Source organism: Thermobia domestica, chromosome 9, assembly GCF_964235325.1.
Source record: "Thermobia domestica chromosome 9, izTheDome1.hap1.1, whole genome shotgun sequence".
Classification (NCBI taxonomy): domain Eukaryota; kingdom Metazoa; phylum Arthropoda; class Insecta; order Zygentoma; family Lepismatidae; genus Thermobia; species Thermobia domestica.
The window spans coordinates 271,291,876-271,313,486 of record NC_137462.1 but is presented as its reverse complement, the minus strand read 5'-3'; the positions used below and the strand labels follow the sequence as shown (position 1 = coordinate 271,313,486).

Sequence of the window (21,611 nt, the reverse complement as noted above, 5' to 3'; positions counted from 1 at the left end):
CAAATTTTCATGTTACATCGATCATTTCCCTGTTAAACAAGTATAGTTTTATGTTGAGTTAGAAACCTTTTTGGGGGGGTTAGTTATCAGGTGGATACCTCCGTGAATGCGACCGTGGTAGATTATTTGGACTCTTAACCGATCGCAGAAAGCTGCTTCTCGCTATGTATTACCGTTTTTGTTTTATTGTAATCAAATGTAAAAAGCAGAAAGGCTTTATTTTGGCGACTTTCGGTTTGATTATAGCCCCCAATTAACAAATGTTATTCCTAATTTTTGACCCTCCACACCTAAACGAAGATTAGTGTTGATTCATCAAGTAGTTCTTGATATTTTGTGACTCCCTGCCGGACGGACACACGGACAGACATAAATAACTTTTTTCTAAACCAATTCTTTTTAAAAATGTACAGGAAAAGGTCCTAAGTAAAGCAATATAAAAATAGAAGAATAATACACAATAACACACTGAGCAAGGCTATGTGATAATATGTAAAAAAACACTATCACGTAACAGTTTCAGCACAATAACTGTATCTTCATCAGACTTCCACTCCTTCCACTCCTCCTCCTCTGATATTTCATTTGATCGGCCTAGATCTATACAACTACTGACTTGAGATGAAAGTGGCATACTTGTAGTGCGTTTAAAGATATAATAAAGACTAAATGATGGGTTGTGCACAACAGTAGTCTAACCCCGAAAAATGTGAAAATGAGATTTTGATGTAATCTCTTATCATTTTAAATTTAATTGTCTTCCCACTGAGTTAGATAAAATTCATCTGGTAAATTTTATATATATTATATACATATGGATATTTAAGTCTGGGTCTGAATCTAAGGCCTAAAATATTAAAAACAGGAGTCCGAATCTGAACTTCGAATTTTCAGATCTGGATCCAGGAACCAGATATCCGGATCCAAGATCTGGATCTTATAGAATCCGATTCTGGATCTTATAGGATCCGGATATCCGAAATCCGGATCCATTTGGCCATCCCTACACAAAAGAACGATAGATTTACATAGTCGGGAAACAAAAATCCCATAGACTGTGATTTTAATGCAAGGTAATTTCTTTGGCGAATGTTCTTACTTCAAACTTAAGATGCGACTATTATGTGAGGGCGACTATTACGCGAGTAAACACGGTATATTGGATCTTGGATTAGGGATCACAAATTTTTGAACGGCTCCTAAATGGAGCTTTCGTATTTTCTGCGGAATAAGCACATCATACTGAGTTAAGTGATGTAGTTCTCCAGATATAAATCGTACAAGAAAATTTTTGATTGAAATATTTTGGATCTTTTTACAACGATAACGTTGTATATTGTAAAATTTACCTGTGCCTGTTTGCAGGAAAGGGAATCAGAGGCGAATTTTGTGAGTAATTTTATGTTTATGATATTTAAGATTTCGATTGTCATTTTTTTATATATAATTGCTATGGTTACGAGGTAACATATGTGCTGAATAATAAGTCAAGATTATATGTGTTTAAAGCATTGAAAACTAGTATCAGAAATAATAATTTGTCTTTATCTATATATAAATGGAACCAGGTAATGATTAATTACTATATCGAAAGTGTTATAGCTATTTAAGGTGACTAACCTTACATTTTTATGGTGCAACGTAACCCGGGACCCTGTACAGTCTTGAAGATCAGTAAAGACGGGGTTTTAAGTTTATTTAAAGGGACTTATGAATATACAATATACGTGTTTACGTAGTGGAAGAAAGATAGAACGAAAGGTAAATATGGCCAACGTACAGAATACTGATAAATCTATGACTAGCACAGAAGAAACCATGTTGCAATCTGTAACTATCAATCAAGTTATGGATATGTTGAAACAATTAAGCCAACAAATGAAGGAAGGTCAGACCCAGCACACTCACCAAATTAGGGAACTACAGGAAGAACAAAGTCAACAAATTAAGGAGCTTCAGGAAGATCTTGAGAAAAAGATCAACCAACAAACCCAAGATTTCGAGGCGAAATTTGAACAAATAGGAATATCTCATGAAAACAAATGGAAAGCCGTTCAAAGTGAACTTGCTCACATGAATCAATGCATTATCACCAGATTTGAGCGATACGATGGAAAATTAGAAGAAATAGAACAAAAGGTTAATGAATTTCAAGGGTCAGTGAATGATTTAGAATCCTCAGTATGCGTGCATGAGAACCATATTAAGCGGTTACAGGAAGAGGTCAATTTGCTGAAAGAGAAAGTTATCCCTGAGGATATATCACAAGAGGATGGACATGGGAACGAAGTACGCTCTGCCTTTTCATCTCGACGTAATCGTCCCCATAGCAGAGTAGTGAAAATCAATACGTCATCAAGCGGTGAAGAGGAAAGTATAGATACAGAAAGAAGAGGGAGACAGTCATCCCGACGTAATCGTCCCCATCGCAGAGTAGTGAAAATCAACACGTCATCAAGCGGTGAAGAGGAAAGTATAGATACAGAAAGAAGAGGGAGACAGTCATCCCGACGTAATTTTAACAGACGTATGAAAATTAATACAGGTAAACGCATAAGATTTAGTGAGGTTAAGTCTCTTACTAGATTTAGTGGAGTACCAGAGGATATCACTGCTAGATCGTTTCTAGAAAAGTTTGAAGATGAATGTGGGCTGATAGGTATAGACGAGTCCCAATATCTAAAATTGTTGCCACATGTGCTGCTACCGCCTTGTCTAACTTGGTATAAAGCTATTAGGAGCAGTTTGTACTCATATTCTGACTTTAAAAATGCTTTACTGTCAAATTATGAGAACGATTTCATGATTGCAAATAGAGACGCCATTTTAAGAACCAAATCTTACAGTCCAAAACTCCATGGAAGTATTACCGAGTTTGTGGTATCAACATACAATGAGCTAAGATCTCTGAATCCCACTTATCCTGAATCCCGTATTATTGCATCCATCCGAATTTTGCTGCCATACAGGTTACAACAATTGTTAATGACTGTACAGTGTATTAGCTTCAATTATTTGATCATGCTTGTTCAAAGCTATGAAAGTCAGTCAATAATTCACAATAATAATAATAAAAATAGAATTCAGGATAGAGGTCAGGTTAATTCTAGACGTAATCCAATCCAGTATGCTTCTGTTAGTAATATTAATGTGCAACCTGATAATCATTCTAATGTAAATGGTTTTAATAATAGAGGGAATAACTATAATGGTACCGGTAATCAAACACAATCTAGTTACAGAAATAGAACTAGAAACTTTAGAAATGGTAACAGAAATTTCAACAGAAATAACAATTATTGCAGATTTTTGCAAAATCGATTTGCAGATGGGAGGAGTTTTGTAAATAGAAATCCAAATACTGTAACTGAGCCTAATCGTTATGGAAATACTATAGATTGTGGAATACAATGTTGTTTAAGTGAGCCTTTCGAGCGTATAACTTGAACTATCCAAAAGGGCGTCCGATGGATTTGTATTTAGTTGACCTTTGCTTACGTTTATGGTTAATATGATCTTCTGTCGAAAAACATATGTAATTATGAAATATTTTGATTATGAGTAAAACTCATTATTTACGGAATATTGACGAAGTTAATTTATGGTAGTTAACTGCAAATATTATTGAATTTATGCCTTATAGTTTTGTTACAATTTCCTTTTATAACTTTGAGGAATTGTTAATTTGTACGGTTACATCCTCAAAGCGACGCCGCATTAACGAGGATATACAAGTTCTGTGAGTTGTATGCCGGACTTTATTTATGTACTAAACAATTTAGTCCTAAAGTATTTGAACTTATGGATATAAAGACAGGCAAAACTTTAGGATTACGTAACATCAATGAAATTAAGTTGTGGAAACCTACTGAGAAGAATAGAAAACGGTGGTTGGACTTAGTTCGAACTTTAATTCCTTCTGAGGTCATGACGCATGCAAATATTGAGACCAATTAACAAAGGAATTCTTTCTTTAAAAGGAGAAAAATGAAGTGTTTTGTGGATATATAAATATATAATTTAATTCATTGTATTTTACGTTGTGTCCTTTTGTTATTGTGTTTTCAATTTGATATATCTTAGAATTATGTGTCTTATTTAATGTTAATGTACCATATCTTTTATAAAAATTCTTCCATAATTATAAAAAAAAAAAAAAAAAAAAAATTGCTCATTAGGGGATGAGCATTTGTTTTAACAATGATTTCGTTTGAATTTGTTCTCTGTGGATTTGTTGCAAAGTTTCTTTCCAAATTATTCACTGAAGATTTGTTAATTTGTATTTCATATCAAGAAATCATTTTAAAAATGTATTATATTTATATTTAAACTATGTTTATATTAGAACGATGGTACTTATACAGGGGCTGTTCAAAAAGTAAGTGTCTTAAAGTTTTCCAGGGTTCTTTCCTTTGTAGTCAAACTACTACGGAAGTCCGCATTCGGGCCCCATTTACAACGATAACGTTGTATATTGTAAAATTTACCTGTGCCTGTTTGCAGGAAAGGGAATCAGAGGCGAATTTTGTGAGTAATTTTATGTTTATGATATTTAAGATTTCGATTGTCATTTTTTTATATATAATTGCTATGGTTACGAGGTAACATATGTGCTGAATAATAAGTCAAGATTATATGTGTTTAAAGCATTGAAAACTAGTATCAGAAATAATAATTTGTCTTTATCTATATATAAATGGAACCAGGTAATGATTAATTACTATATCGAAAGTGTTATAGCTATTTAAGGTGACTAACCTTACATTTTGATCCAAAAATTGATCTTAGAGGCTCATTTAATGACAGCTGTCTGATAGTATTTTATTTTTCATGACGTAAATAAATAGTATGCTGTGAAGGGTTTCTCTTTTAGTGGCGTTGACTTAGCAGTTTTTGTAACATCCAGGTTGCGAACCTATATACCGAGAGACAGAGAAAGAAAGAGGATGCTGCAGTATTTTATTTCGTGTTCTAAAAACTGAAACACTTGCTGATATGTCTTATAGTTCTTTTAGTTTACGACGTAAAAAAGGGAAAAAAAGAAATATTTATATTTGTGTGCGACTGAGATAAATTTCTTTCTTAGAAGAGAAGTGAGTTTTTCATTTTTGAAAAAAAAAAAGTCTGAAAGAAAACCTGCAGAGTTCCTTTCCATGTGACCTCTAACTGCTTAAGACTACTCTCTATGTCTCTCTCTCTCTTTCCCTCCCTCTCTCTCTCTCTCTCTCTCTCTTTCTCTCTCTCTCTTTCTCTCTCTCTCTCTCTCTCTCATGTTTCACACCGACTGATCCTATCTTTTGGCAAGCCGCCAACCGCCACTCGTTATTCCACCAAGAGACTCTATTCCCACTTTTCCAGGGTTTTGCTAAAGTAAGTGTTCCCTCCACCAGTTGCTGGAAAAGGGTCATCAGTTTTTTTTTGGTGGTTGGAGGAGGGGGACGACGGACGAGCCTTTGCTATCTGATTTTACACGGAAGCTTCTCTCTTCTCCATCTTTTATTTTTTATCTTATTTCTGTGGCTCCTACTGAAGCGTTGACATAAGAATTTTACTATCTCCTACAAGAATAAGATGGTTGTCATAGAAAATTATACATTACAGCTACCACACAATCAGTGTTATTTTATGCCTATTTGGCGATAGATAGATCCCTTTCTCTAGAAGATTTCTGTCTATCTCTCTTAGTGTTATTTTGAAGTAACACGATTATCTCTTACAGTGCACTACAAAATTGAAAAATATTTTAAATTTAATAGCTTCCTTGGTTCTATACTATTAAAATTAAATTCGTTGTAGGTTGCGGTAATGAATCGGGTAATTTTTAAAATACAGGGTGTTTCAGTGAAAAAGCCGTGATTTTGAAGTGCAACAACGTATTTTATTGATGACTATAGTAAGAGAAATTTACATCGTATGGGAATAGAAAGCCTAAAGTTTAATGTAACAGTAAAGTTTAACGTAACACATGATCGAAGTGTCTACCCTGACGATTGGATACTTCCCTGACCCTGATTCACATGTTATCAAAAATCTTACCAAGGGTGACGTGGCTAACTGCTGCCGTACACTGCTCAATGTTTGCTTTTTACTCCTCAAAAGATCGGGTTTATGCTTGAATACCTCCTACTTGAGGTAACCCCATAGAAGCTCACAAGTATTAATGTCTGGGCAGCATGGCGGCCACTCTAAACCTGTTCAAAAAATAACAATGGATAGCGATTAGAGATCACACGATTGCGGAATTTTCTGTGAAAGAAATTAAGGACAGGTTCTGTTGTATGCGGCTTGTTTCGATCCTACTGGAACCTTTGCCGACGAAGTGGACAAATTTTATGACGATGGCCAGGATAGAAGTAATGCTCAAGCATTTCCAAATAATTTTCTGATGTGGAATAGCCATCAAAGAAGAAAGGTCCAATTATGCCACGTTTTGATACAGCACACCAAATCAAAACCTTTTTCGGATGCAGAGATGAGTGTACCATTTAATGTGGATTTTCTGTTGCCCAAAATCTTACATTTAGTTTGTTTCCTTCACCTGACAGGTAAAAGTAAGCTTCGTCTGTACACCACAACTTTTCAATAATGTCTGGGTCATCAGTAATTAAAGCACTGAATGATTTGCAAAATGCAGACGCCTTCTTTTTGCAATGTCTCGTAATTTTTGAAGCATCTGAATTTTGTAGGTGAACATTTACAGGTCTTTCCGCAGAATACGGCAACATGATGTTACGGATATTGCGTTTCTGCCTACAAAAGTCGCAACGATTTTTTAGTCGGGCTATTCACAACAGATGCCGCTGCAGAATCACTACTGCAATACGCTGTTCTGTACACACAGTTGGTCTGGATCCCCCTCTTTGAAGTCCTGTAACATTACCAGTCTTATTGAACTGATCAACATAACGTCATATGGACTTGGTGGATGGTGCCCATGCACAATGATTCTCCAGTCGGAATCGTCGTTGGACGCCAACAAGGGAGCGTGATTCAATGAACCAATTCACGAATGGGATTTTCTGCTGCAACATAAGTCTATGGTCCTCCATTATTATACTGGGCTATGCAAAATGAGAAAAACATTGTAAAACAAAATTTATACTTTGTTTGCTCTGAATTTACATATATATTACTATACTATTATTTAAATAAATTTTGTAGCGGCTTGAAATTACGGCTTTTGGGGTGAAACACCCAGTATCATTACGAAAAAGTGTTGAAATTTATTTTGATGTAACAAATTGGAGTATAAACTAGAGAAGAAAGTATTTATTTATTTGCAAATTTTAGCCATCAAACAGAAAATAATGTTCCACAAAATAAAGGGTTGCAAAAAATACGTATATAGGTGCCTTATCAACCAACATTTTGTTTAAAAATTACATAATTAATACCAATACAATACTTTGAAATGAATATAGTGGATACCTGGAGAGAGATATCGGAAGTCAGAACACTTCAATTTCAAATCAAGTACAGAATTTGGAGAAGTGTGTCAAGAAATTTTGTGAGATATGAGCACTTGTGGTTTGGGAAACAGAAACAAACGTTGCGAGAGGCTCGGATTCAATTCCCTTGGGGAGTTTGTGGTTGCGTGGAACTCCGCAGTACCCTCTCGATTGAAAACTAATATCTCGATGTTGCAAAGAGGCATTGAGCTCTAAATAAATAAGGAATCAAATACGATGGTAAGTCAAAAATTACCCACAATGTAAATCTAACTTTTTTGTAATAGAAATAGGAAACTCACCATAACATCATTTTTCAACGTAGTGCTGTTTGATTTGCAACGCACTTGGTACATCGTTGCCCAAGTTTCCTGATGGCCTCAGAAAAGGATTTCCGCTGAACAGAGAGCCACGCATGCACCTCGTCCTTCACTTCTTGGTCCATGACTAATTTCCAGACGATGTATATGTGTGTGTGATCTCCCTCGTGGCTAAGAGGTTAACGTACGCGCCTTTGACGTGGGAGACACGGGTTAGATTCCCGATTGGAGCTCATGTGGTTCGGATTAATCAGTAGGTCCACGTCTCATATAGCCTCGCTGCAGAAAGGAACGCTAAGTTGAAATCAAAAATCAAAATCCAGAAGATGTGCCACTTCATCAATACTCATTCGTCTTCCTAACAGAATAATGTCACGTGCACGCTCCATGTTGTCATTTGTGGCCGTAGACACACATCCGTCTCCTTCCAAGTGCGTAATACTTATGCAACCATTTTTGAACTTTTCAATATATTCGTAGACACTTTTCCCGTATTGTGCCGAAAGCATTTAATAGATTCCGGCCCCTGATACACCTTCCGACCACAAAAACCGGATCACCGCTCGTTGTTCCTTTTTGGTGCGAACTTTTAATGCAGCAGCTATGATCTATCTGCAACAAAAGGAAGATAAAAGGAGGAAATCGGATCAAACTTTCATAGCATGACCACAACAGCATAACAACAAAAGGAAGACAAATGTAGGAATTAGGATCAAACTTTCATAGCATGACCACAACAGCATAACAACAAAAGGAAGACAAATGTAGGAATTAGGATCAAACTTTCATAGCATCACCACAACAGCATAACAATAAAAGGAAGACAAATGTAGGAATTAGGATCAAACTTTCATAGCATGACCACAACAGCATAACAACAAAAGGAAGACAAATGTAGGAATTAGGATCAAACTTTCATAGCATGACCACAACAGCATAACAACAAAAGGAAGACAAATGGAGAAATTAGGATCAAACTTTCATAGCATGACCACAACAGCATAACAACAAAAGGAAGACTAATGTAGGAATTAGGATCAGACTTTCATAGCATGACCACAACAGCATAACAACAAAAGGAAGACAAATGTAGGAATTAGGATCAAACTTTCATAGCATGACCACAACAGCATAACAACAAAAGGAAGACTAATGTAGGAATTAGGATCAAACTTTCATAGCATGACCACAACAGCATAACAACAAAAGGAAGACAAATGTAGGAATTAGGATCAAACTTTCATAGCATGACCACAACAGCATAACAACAAAAGGAAGACTAATGTAGGAATTAGGATCAGACTTTCATAGCATGACCACAACGGCATAACAATAAAATAAACGAGGACAGACATCAGTATGAGCAATCCAAGAATTTATATTAATTGCGAATAGTTTTTGACTTACCCTCGTATCCAACTCACACGGATAAAGATTTAAGTGATCAAGAACGAAACACTGCCTTCTTGTATTTCATACACGAAGTGAAAGATATGGTACTTTATCATGACACAAATTCCAAGAAATAGCACTTCTAAAATAAAATTATTTATTTCTTTTCACATTTTCAAAAACATTTCCTGTTTCTTTCTAAGAACCTCAAGTACAGTATAAAGCAACGAGTGTTCTATTTCTTTTGCCCCCATTAATACACAAGCAACAAAACTTTAGTGCTTTTCCTGATGCTTTTAAGATTTATACAGACTTTGCGGCAACATCTTCCGTTTGTGCACTCGTCAAAGTCATTTCCAGATTTCCGCTAAGGATTTCTGAAAATGCATTACCCACTACCATAGTGAAGACAACCACAATAACATCAAGCCCAAAATCTGACATACATTTTACCAGAAACTTTCAGCAGCACGGATTTTCAGTCTTATATTGTAAAAACAAAAGAGATTCTTTTCGTTTTGAAGACTTTGGAAAGTTATAAAGGTTTTTTTTTTTTTTTTTGCTTGACTTTTCATGCAACTTCATCTACACGTAAAATCTAATGGTAGTAAATAAACTGATGTCCTGTTATTTTTCAAAATTTAGCTGACAAATGAAGTTACAATCATTTATTTTATTAAGGATGAACACCTTGAAGCAATGAGAGAACTAACAAAGTGAACAATAGTTTATTTTTTAAATCTTCCACATTTACAACACACTGAGAAAAATCTGACATCCGGACTGCGGTGTATTTTACATATATACGGAATCCATAAGTTTACTACTGAAATCTGTACCGAGAATATGTTACCCATTTTATGCTACATACGTACTGCTCTTTTCCCGTTTAGATGTTACGTCATACCGTTGTAGGATGTCGAACAGTCTTCCGTATATTACATACGTCACATATATGTTATATACGTCCATCTGTATGTGACATCCTGACCACCTATATACAGTTCTTTGTTTCATACGGATAGTACGTATAGATGGAACACTTATATCGAAAATATTATAAAACATACGTTTTCAGTTATACGTTTTGCTGCAGGATATACGTTAAATCCCAACATTACAGGGAGCTCCTTCGTGGCTAAGCGGTTAGCGTACGACCCTTTGGCGTGGAAGACCCAGGTTCGATTCTCGGCGGGAGCTCATGTGGTTCTGATTCCACGTTAATTAGTAGGTCATGTCTTATATAGCCTCGCTGTTTAAAGGGACGTTACACTCTCAATCAAGTCAACTCAATCAAAAACTACAGGATATACGCATGTAACTTACGTTTTTACGTACATTATATATATATATATATATATATATATGTTTTTTTCTCACCATTCTTAAAATAGGTTAAATACGTTGTGAAACGTTTTGTAATATTTCATTAATTTCCTTTAACATATCAGGATTCATATTATCTATTACATTAGTTTCCCTGGATTTTCACACAACACGACATAGACCTTAAAGTTAACGACACGATAAAGTTAGTGAGGTTTAGGATTCTTCGCAGATCTCCTCTCTCCAAATTCTAAGAGATACGTTACCCAACCAACAATGTATTCAGAAACAATACCATTAGTTTCCTCATCATAGGTATTCTGCCATTATTCGCAGGTCACTTGAAGCAGGGACTAGAATTGAGACGATAATAAGTGTATATATGATTTTAAAATGTTTTCTCTGATATAATAATTTATTGTGTTGCTGGTAGTTTCCAGCAAGTTGAAATCACTCACTCCGCCCCATGAAAAACTAAGTTCCCAGCTGGAGAAGTGGTAGGCGTTGAAGTCACGTGACGTAGCTTATTATTTACCATTCTTGTGTTTCTTGAAACAAGAATTACATTCTTGTTATTTAACATGATTTGAACCTGTTAGCCTGTCGTTTTAGTTACAGTTTCTCCAGGATTTGTCTTTAGTTCGACTAAAGGAACGCTGGAATCATACTTTGAATTATAAATTTTGAATTACGTCCCTTGTCCTTATAATTAACTAATTCTATGGCCTTGACTTCTGACCTTAGCCAAATGGATCCAGTTTCTACTTTTTATTCCTATTTCAGCGAGATCCATCTTAATATTCTCCTCCCATCTGTGACTAGGTCTTCCTAGTGGACATTTCTCCAGTAAAATCTTTGAAACCGTCCCTATCTTCTTTCATTCTGGCTACATGACCTGCCCACCTGGCCCTAATAATGTTTGGTAAACGGTATGAATTATCCAGTTCCTCGTTATGCAGTTTCTGTCATTCCTCACTTCCGTTCCTCTTGGGTCCGAATATTCGCTTCAAGATCTTGTTCTCAAGTACTCTCAGTCTACGTTCTTCCTTCAGAGAAAGGGGCCATGTTTCGCAACCATACAGAACAACAGGCATTATCATCGTTTTATATATTTAAGTTTCAATTTGTAACGTTCAATATTTTTAATTTTGCATTAATTTCTTTTTTCTTTCTGTTACATTTATTGCCCACAGTTCGGATAATAAGATAAGTCATCACTATCATGCACCACAATAACTAGCAATATATATCACAAATACCTTTTATTCTCAATTCTCCATTAATAATAATCCTTTTTTGTTGTGATAGCAACTTTTAAACAAACAACTATATCTTGTTACTGGAACTACCAATACATAAATACCTATCTGATATCGAAATATAAATTATATATTTTTCTTCTTCTCCACAACAGATTGTGCAGGTGGCCCCGCGTAGCGTAGTCGCTAACGCTCTCGCCTTCGGTGCGAGCGGTCCCGGGTTCGATTCCCGGTGGGGTCACTCGGTCGAAAAAGTGTAACACGCTTTTTCAGGCCAGCCACCCTGAATGAGGTTTTCCTGGGTTTTCCTCATTCACACCAGGCAAATGCCGGGGTGGTACGTAACTTATAGGTCCCAGGCCGCCTCCTTCCCTCCCCAATCCTTTCTTCCTTCCCTTTCCCCGGATTGTGTGCTCGCCGAGGGACGTCATCCCTCAAATCGTGACGGGCTAAATGGCCTTAGATGCCGAAAGCCCAGAAATCTAAATCCTAAATCCCTAGATTGTGCAGCTTTAAGCACCGTTGTCCAAAATAACTACAAGATAAAAATGAAAGTAATTCACAGATATACAATATCGTTGTAAATTTATCGACAGAATTCGAAGCGACCCTGTCGATTATTGCGAGCGTTATTATTATTTTGAACTGAATAATAACACGAATTCTCAGTTTTTAGACGACATATTTAATTCCTTCCTGAATATGATTTGTTCTGTTACTATTGAACCTAAGTATTTGAAAGTATACACTTTATCGAAAGTATTATTTGATATTTCATTGTATCAACAATTTGCAGTATTACGATCTGAACGAACTTCCATGTACTTAGTTTTCTCTGCATTTCCTTCTAAACCAATGTCCTCGGAAGCGTTTGATAACACCTCTGCATTTCTTTCTATCGTTCTTCTTATTCTTGTCGATTATATTTTGATTCCAGTTTGATCTAACTTTGTAAACTGTATGTAATGCACTGGTAATTAAGCATAATGTAGAAAAGAAAGAAATTCAATTCTATTTGCAGCCAATCTGTATTATTTCATAGTCCGTCGTTTTTGCTCTTCTGAGCAGGGGTAAAAGTGCAGGAGAATGCGGGGGAACGCCGTCCCCTAACCTCCAAAAAATATGTACGGCGTTCCCTCAGTTCCTAAAAAATTAGAATGAGCAAAGATAGGCAGTGGAACGGCATGACGTCATGCCGCTACCTACCTTCCCCCGACCTTTTCAGATCCACTTTTACTCCTGCTTCCGAGCACCAAAATTGTATGAGTAATTAATCAACAGCGTGCCTTACATCTGCTTTCAGTATTACTTGAATCGACATCTCCAATATTGAAAGTGTTCGTGTCAATTCTTTGCATATTTGTTGTCCATCTCTATACTCAGAATATCGCAGCGTGTAGATTGAAACTGTCTACAGTTCTTCCATGCTCATGCTACTGGTAAGGTTCGTGATGTTTTCTTTATATTTATTTAGGGAATTATTGGCAGAACATACCTTTCTCCTCAAATTTTCCGAAAGTAAATTTTGCAGAATGTAAGTTAGGAGACAAGGATGATCATAACTTCTTGATGAGAATTGTTGTTGTCGAAAAGATCCGCCGTGTCTCAGTGCTAGAGCGTTCACCTCTGGTGCTTGGGGTCTTCGGTTCAATCTCAGTTCCCGCCAAGTGAACTTTGTGGTGGACAGACACCGTGTGCGTGGGTTTTCTAGAGGTTCTCCCGTTTCTTTATTCCACCACTTCATTCATTTCTCATAATCACCGTTTCGTTTAACCTAACCGGCATAACCATGGGATGTAAAACTCAAAGATTTCATTCAATTTTCTTGTTGTCGAGGTATTTGATTAACCTATGAGATGTGGTATAGTAAGCTCCCAAATTTTGTCGATTTTCCATACTGTTAGATGACTGTAAAACAATTGAGCTAGGTATAGACGCACTTTGATATTCACAGTTCGCATGGATAAAACCACTATGAATGTCCCTAACATAGCGCATCGCATCAACAAAACGCATCAAAAGCTATTTTCTGAAAGAGAACAGAATTTCGTATTCCGTCTCCGATTATCACAAAACAACACTCTGATCACATAATTTAGTTGATGATTTTGTTCCTAACAGCAAGAATCCCTTGTGCTTCTTTTAATCGATGAGTTTCGTCCTTAACTTTCTACAAGCACTATTTGTTGTTAAACAAAGAATACCATTCTTCTGATGCGAATTGCAGATGCAGACTACACGACAAATGTGCTCCTATAACCTCATATATTGTAAAACGTATCTTCCCAACTTGAAACTCAATCCTAACTGACGACTGTAATAAGAATAATTGTGTAATGTAAGCAGAAAATTACATATAAAACCAGTGTTTCCAATCTTAGTGACAAGTTACTAAATCTAGTGGATTTCGAGAGGCAGATAGCGACAAAATTTTTAGAGAAGCGACTAACGGAATTTTTAAGCAAATTTTAAAATATCTTGGCGAAAAAAAACACGATGAACTCTACAAATACTTTGGTTTTTAAAAAATGTCGATCTTACTTACTGAGCAATAGACAAAAGATTGATGAATAAAATGAACGCGAATCATTATGTGAGTGCCAATTGGGCATAATTTGGGAACAACCTGTGTAGTCCATGACGTAGCCACCTGAACACCATGTGAGACTAATTCGAGACTTTTCTTGTCGCTTGTTACAACTGACAACACAAATTCTGGGAAATTATAATGTTGCGTCACGTCAATTGACACTTGATAATTTGAGACAGAGCGAAGAGAAAATTGATTGCAGGTGATTACTGCACGTTCGTTTTCTAATAGGACAGTGATGTACTAAAAAAAAACATTGTAATTAAATTGCCAAACATCAATGTAAAATCATTTACCCTTTCTTTTGTAAGTTGATATACATTTCCTTATATTAAATTACAAAATTTCCTGTATTTTTTTACAAATTTACAGTAAATTTACAAGAAAATATGATAGTTTTGTTGACAAAATTGTAATTTTACACCATTTCATATTAGTAACTTTATTTTATAGGTGTATATTAATTTACATAGAGGATTGGCAAACAGATTGCCAACGTTATTTTGTAAACTTACTTATGAATTTTTTTTACAGTGTGAATGAACTTTCTTAGAGGACAGCAAAAGAAATAATCTTAAGAGAACCAATATTTAAAAAAAAAAATAAGAAAGGCACATTTGACAATTCTTGCAATACTAAACTCAATTACCAGATTTAAAAAAAAATGATTCGTACTGGACTGCAATGATTCCTTGAAGTGAAGTTAAATTTTCATGTATCATTCTATTTCTGATACAACTCTTTCGAAGAAACTTCATTTTTCTTTCAAGTGAGTAAAGTGTGCCACTTGAGTGTATATTATCTCCGTTTAAAGTGCTTTGTTTTTAAATTAACTTGGGTAAACTTCAAAGAGAAGAAAAAATGAAATCTTTGAGTTTTACGTCCCGTGGTTACGCCGGTTAGGCTAAAGGAGACGGTGATGATGAGTAATGAATGAAATGGTGGAATGAAGATAGTGGGAAGAAACGGGAGAACTCCGAGAAAACCCACGACCACGGTGTTTGTCCACCACAAAGTTCGCGTGGCGGAGGCTGGGATCGAACCCGGGACCCCAAGCACCAGAGGTGAACGCTCTACCACTGAGCCACCGCGGCCCCTTCCAAAGAGAAAAAGTATGGAGAAGCAGACAGTTGTGCACATTTTATAGCGGTTTGCGTAAGAGCAGATATAATTACCTTTCACCTTTTTCGTTGCGTTTTTGTACGTGGAATTTTCCGAAGCTTGGCACGAAATGAACTCCAGTGTTTCTTTGCGAATATGTAACTTATTTTATGTGTTTTCTGTTTTAATGAATTATGTTTACGTATATACGTTAAGTTTATGTTGTTTTGCCAAAAAAAAAAAAACAAAGAAGAAGAAACATCGCTTTTAGGCTTAAATTTGGCTAATGCGTGTTTGCTGGAATGATCAATATTGATCAATCTATATAAACGTGATACAGTTGACATAGATTTGTTATGCGTTGTTCACCCTGTATATCACTATTGTGATATTTTGTGTTTTAACTCTATTAATTTAAAAATACTTCAGTCAATAATAAAAAAACTGCTTTGGTCTTAAATTTCTTCAAGAGATTCTGTTTTTCAAGCTGTTTAGTGCGATATTAAAGTTCAGAGCTCATTGGCTAAATACACAACATTTTGACTCATTATATTGACCGTGTGTTATAAAAGCAATTGCAACGTTCACAGACAGGCGACTAAAACAGTTGTTATAATTCTAACATTTTGCACAGACAGTAATTGCAAAAAAACACCGATCGAAATGTTTGCAAAGTGTGTTTGCCATTGATGTGTCCTCCTTCCGCTGTCTGTAGAGTAAATATACATTTCATCGAAATTGCGTTACACTCAGAGAATTAACACGCCTGATCGCAGTCAGACTATTCCCTGGTCATGTCAACATGCCACAACATACAATCATATGCAACCTCCAACACATGGATGTAGCATGGAAGTGGTTCTATCGCTGCTCCAAATGGCACAATACCAAATACCAGTGTCTATCACTTTCATGGGAGATTGACAATTAGCATTAAGGAATTCCTGTTTAGGTAATTTTTCCAAAGGAAGTTGCAATATCAAGTTGTAATGCAATATACTGTGTAAGCGAATGCATTACTTAAGTAGCAATCTTTGAGATACCCTATACACTAAATATTCCATAAAGATTCCGAAAGTATCAATAAAGTACCCTCAAGGTTTTTTTTATAAGAAACATGAAGATTCTTCGCCTCAGAGGTTGATTATAATTATCGAATTCTGAGTTGAGTTGAGTTGATTTTGAGTTTAACGTCCCGTTCAGCAGCGAGGCTATATGAAACGTGGACCTACTGATTAACGTGGAATCCGAACCACATGAGCTCCCGTCGGGAATCAAACCCGGGTCTCCCACGCCAAAGACGCGTACGCTAACCGCTTAGCCACGAAGAAGCTCAATTATCGAATTATATCTCATGTTAAGCCAACTCACTTTCGGTTGCTATTACCCACTTTCTATTGACCCTACTTTTTATTATGTTCTAAGCTGTTTAAGAGGGTGGTTCAATAATTATTGTCCCTGACCTATAAGCAGTATTATTTTTCCAAAAAGTCTCCTTTCATAGTAATGCACTTCTTCCACCTATACTGTAAAGCCAGTATGCCAAGCTTCAAAGAAAGTCTCTGGCTGAGCCGTGAGCCATTCCTCCACAGCTTCAATAACAGCTGCATTTGAGTGAAACTTCTTCCCCTTGAGGTGTTCCTTCATCTTTGGGAACAAATGAAAGTCACTGGGGGCCAGGTCGGGTGAGTAGAGATGATGTTCAAAAACATCTAAACCAGCAGTATGGATTGTGGCAGCAGTAAGATGGCTTTTGTGGGCCGGAGCATTATCTTGGTGGAACAGCACTGTTCGCTGCAACATCCCGTTCCGTTTTTCCTTGATTGCTTCCCGTAACTTAGGGATTAGGGCTGCATAATAGGCTCCCGTAATAGTGTGTCCAACCTTCAGGTTGTCAATAAGGAACACACCCTTCGCACTCCCAAAAATTGTGGCCATAACTATTGCATTCTAAAAAAATACGTATTTAAATTATATAATACCTTATTTATTATTCACCTGAACCCAATCAACAAATACACTAACAGAATTGTACATCATAATCAATCGAATCTTGTAGTCACACATCCTATCTATATTTGCACAGGTTAATGCTCTTTTCAACGTTCATAATAGTATGTGTTCATTTCCAAAGCACTTTGTACCAACTTCGTGCCAACAATAACCTTGCGTGCTGATGCTTGCAACTTGTACTTGCGTGAGGGATGCGAACTGCTGTGCCGCCACTCCATGCTCTGTTGTTTGGACTCGGGATCATAGTGGTGGAGCCACGTCTCATCCACTGTCACAAATCTATCACAGAACTGTTTCAGGTCTGCCCCTTGAAGAGACCTAAAAAACCAGAACTTGAACATCGAACTATGAGTGTCTGGGGTTCGTGTCCTGCAGTTCCCTAGGAGGGCTTAGGCATTCATGACAGTTCAGGATTCAATCCTCTATGTTTGGGACGTCTCCTTTAGACTTCAATAGCAGTTCGGACTTTTACCAAAGCCGAGCATATATCCACTGGACAACACGGTTCAGACTTCGAGTCAGAACATTATGGGTAATTGAAATAAAGACTGATTCTAATCGTATTCTCAATGCCGATACAATTTAATCATACCAATATGGTTACATTGCATAGGCATTAAACGATTGATACTGGAAAGAAAAATAAATTAGATTATCTTAAGCTCTAACATATGAATCTAAATCATGGTGATAATTTTGATAAATTATGATGAAAGGATACATGTAATTGTATTTTCTTGAATTTAATTAATAATCCTGAAACTTCACTAATACAAAATGAATTACACTTTGGCACTTTAATTTGAATAATTTAACACTTGGCCCAATAATTTTCACTGTGAGCGAGGAAGACGCGGAAGTCGCGGGTTATCGGTTGAACTTGACTACATCGTTAGTTTCCGTAATTTCGCACTGTCACTTTTCACTCACTTGGATGCGGAAAAAGATAATTTCTGGGGGTTCCAGGAAGATGCACTTGAAGCTGGAGGGACAAAGTTCCTTGTTATCATTTTATCTTCTTTTGAGTGGTCTTGAATTTTTTTCCATTGCGCAGATAGCTTTTTGCCGTCAATAATGACACATAGACGATCAGTAATGACGCATAAACGTTTGAAACTCTGATTTTTCTTCTCTCGGCAAAATTTTCATTATTCTAATGTAAATTGGTTTATTACTAGTTGGCCTATTCGTATTCAACTTTACATTTTCTTATTTAGTATAATACTTTGCACTAGTTAAAATAAAAATTATTTTTTGACATTGGTTACACGTTGTCACATTAGTTGCACCAGCCAGACTGACTTAGTTTTTCTCTCCGTCTCCTCTCGTTTCTACGCAACAGAGAGGCTTGCGATGCAAACTATTAATGTCAGAGTTAAAAATAACTATGACAACCTATAGGCAGGAATTTTTAGAGACGAAGTTTTTGCTCCCTGTGCTGAAGTTTAGCACCTTATTTGGAGAGACGAGAGGGTTCACCAAGACTTTCGTCGGAGACGCGACGCACACACACACATATGAATATTCGTTTGTTTGCTGAGAGAAAAATTCTTAGGAGTCCTTTTATACAAGGTTCACTTAAAAAGTTAAAATTTTCTTCATTAGTATTCGATAAGCTAAACCATATAGTTACAGAACTCTGTCTTTGTGATTTTCACGAGATAACATTTTGGATACCCATCGCGCTGACACCTTTCTGAATCCCAAGTGTTCATGCATAATGGTTTCCACTGAGTCTACAGAGATGTGCATGATGTCTGCCAACTGTTGCACCGTGATTCGTCTGTCTGCTATAATCGTACCATGCGCAGCATCAATGTTTTCTGGGGTGCATGCTGTTGTTGGAGGACCAGCACCAGGGGCCTGTTGACAGCTTTCTCTGCCGCAACGGAAGTCGCGGTGTAACGGTATCATTTTACCCCCGGGACAGGTTTACCCCCGGTAAAACTGTACTAGGGGGTAAAGATATCCCGGCTATAACGCGGGACCAGATTACCCCCGGGATCAGATTACCCCCCAAATAAAACACAAGAAAATGAAGTAATATTCGAAATATTGTACCACATTTAAGTTAAACTCCTTACAACACTAATTAGTTGCCCCACCACTTTAGTCCTTTCTCTAATTATACCCCTCCCACAAGAAAAGCGGCAAAATAGCACTCACAAAGGAAAAATCGACGCTATTAATGCTGGTTTCACTTAAAGCGTATCTAAGACATTAATACATATACCTCTATACTAACAATTGTCAAAACACGAAATTCAGCAATTAACATAGGAAATAATGGAGGGGGGTAATCGTGTCCCGGGATGAGATTACCCCCCCTAAAAACAAGCAAATCAAGTGATATTCGAAATGTTGTTCCATATTTAAGTTAAACACCTTACAACACTAATTAGTTGCCCCACCACTTTAGTCCTTTCTCTAATTATACCCCTCCCACAAGAAAAGCGGCAAAATAGCACTCACAAAGGAAAAATCGACGCTATTAATGCTGGTTTCACTTAAAGCGTATCTAAGACATTAATACATATACCTCTATACTAACAATTGTCAGAACACGAAATTCAGCAATTAACATAGGAAATAATGGAGGGGGGGTAATCGTGTCCCGGGATCAGATAACCCCCCCTAAAAAACAAGCAAATTAAGTGATATTCGAAATGTTGTTCCATATTTGAGTTAAACACCTTACAACACTAATTAGTTGCCCCACCACTTTAGTCCTTTCTCTAATTATACCCCTCCCACAAGAAAAGCGGCAAAATAGCACTCACAAAGGAAAAATCGACGCTATTAATGCTGGTTTCACTTAAAGCGTATCTAAGACATTAATACTTATACCTCAATACTAACAATTGTCAGAACACGAAATTCAGCAATTAACATAGGAAATAATGGAGGGGGGTGATCGTGTCCCGGGATCAGATTACCCCCCCCCCCTAAAAAACAAGCAAATCAAGTGATATTCGAAATGTTGTTCCATATTTAAGTTAAACACCTTACAACACTAATTAGTTGCCCCACCACTTTAGTCCTTTCTCTAATTATACCCCTCCCACAAGAAAAGCGGCAAAATAGCACTCACAAAGGAAAAATCGACGCTATTAATGCTGGTTTCACTTAAAGCGTATCTAAGACATTAATACTTATACCTCAATACTAACAATTGTCAGAACACGAAATTCAGCAATTAACATAGGAAATAATGGAGGGGGGTAATCGTGTCCCGGGATCAGATTACCCCCCTAAAAAAAACAAGCAAATCAAGTGATATTCGAAATGTTGTTCTATATTTAGTTAAACTCCTTACAACACTAATTAGTTGCCCCACCACTTTAGTCCTTTCTCTTATTGTACCCCTCCCACAAGAAAAAGCGGCAAAACAGCACTCACAAAGGAAAAATCAAGGCTATTAATGCTGGTTTCACTTAAAGCAGCTGGTATATTAACCCTAGGAACACCAAGGTACTTTTGGGTTACGTGGATAAGCAACGGAAAGTGGGAGTCTCTGATTCCTACAGCATAGAAGTCATTATTTGTCACGAAAAGTAATTTATTTTGACTGATGCGAATTTGAGATGTGTAAGACTTCATATATTTTTATTCTCTATTATTACGAGGTTTCTAAGTACAGTGTTGCAAACTGTATATTTGGAATTGTTTTAGTTACCAATTTTTATTTATGTCGGTAAGTATGACCTACTTACTTTACTTGTTTTTGTAGAAAAGGATCACAGATCAATAGCAACTTAGTACAGTGTAGTGTTTGTACAAAGGCGGCTTCTAAAAGCAATTTGATGGTGGTGGAGAAAAGTGGGAAGAAGGGGGAAGAGTGGGGAATACTTCAGTATTCCAATGAATTCAGGATTAATCTTTTATAATTCCATCCCGATTATCCTTGGAATGGCGATTTTTTTTCAAATTTTGTTTCCGCGAAAAGATAGACATTGTGAGGGACGTTTATTGGACACTATAGGGAATCTCACCAGTAAAGCAGTGTTGCCAACACAATAATTGTTACAGTTTTTCTAGTAGCACAACGTCAGGGTTTTGCACCTATGGAATGAATATGTAAAACGTAAGCAAACAAGCTACGACTTCTCTGTCAGGTTTGTAAACTAACACACTACATCATGAATATTACAAGGGTTACATT

At 36.6% G+C, this 21,611-nt stretch overlaps 1 non-coding gene across 1 annotated transcript; it reads left to right on the top strand.

Moving 5' to 3' along the window:
• The first annotated feature begins 11,911 nt into the window (after positions 1 to 11,911).
• TRNAR-UCG (transfer RNA arginine (anticodon UCG)) lies at positions 11,912 to 11,986 on the top strand. Its single transcript has one exon. It is a non-coding gene; the product is annotated as a tRNA-Arg (tRNA).
• The last annotated feature ends 9,625 nt before the right edge of the window (positions 11,987 to 21,611 follow it).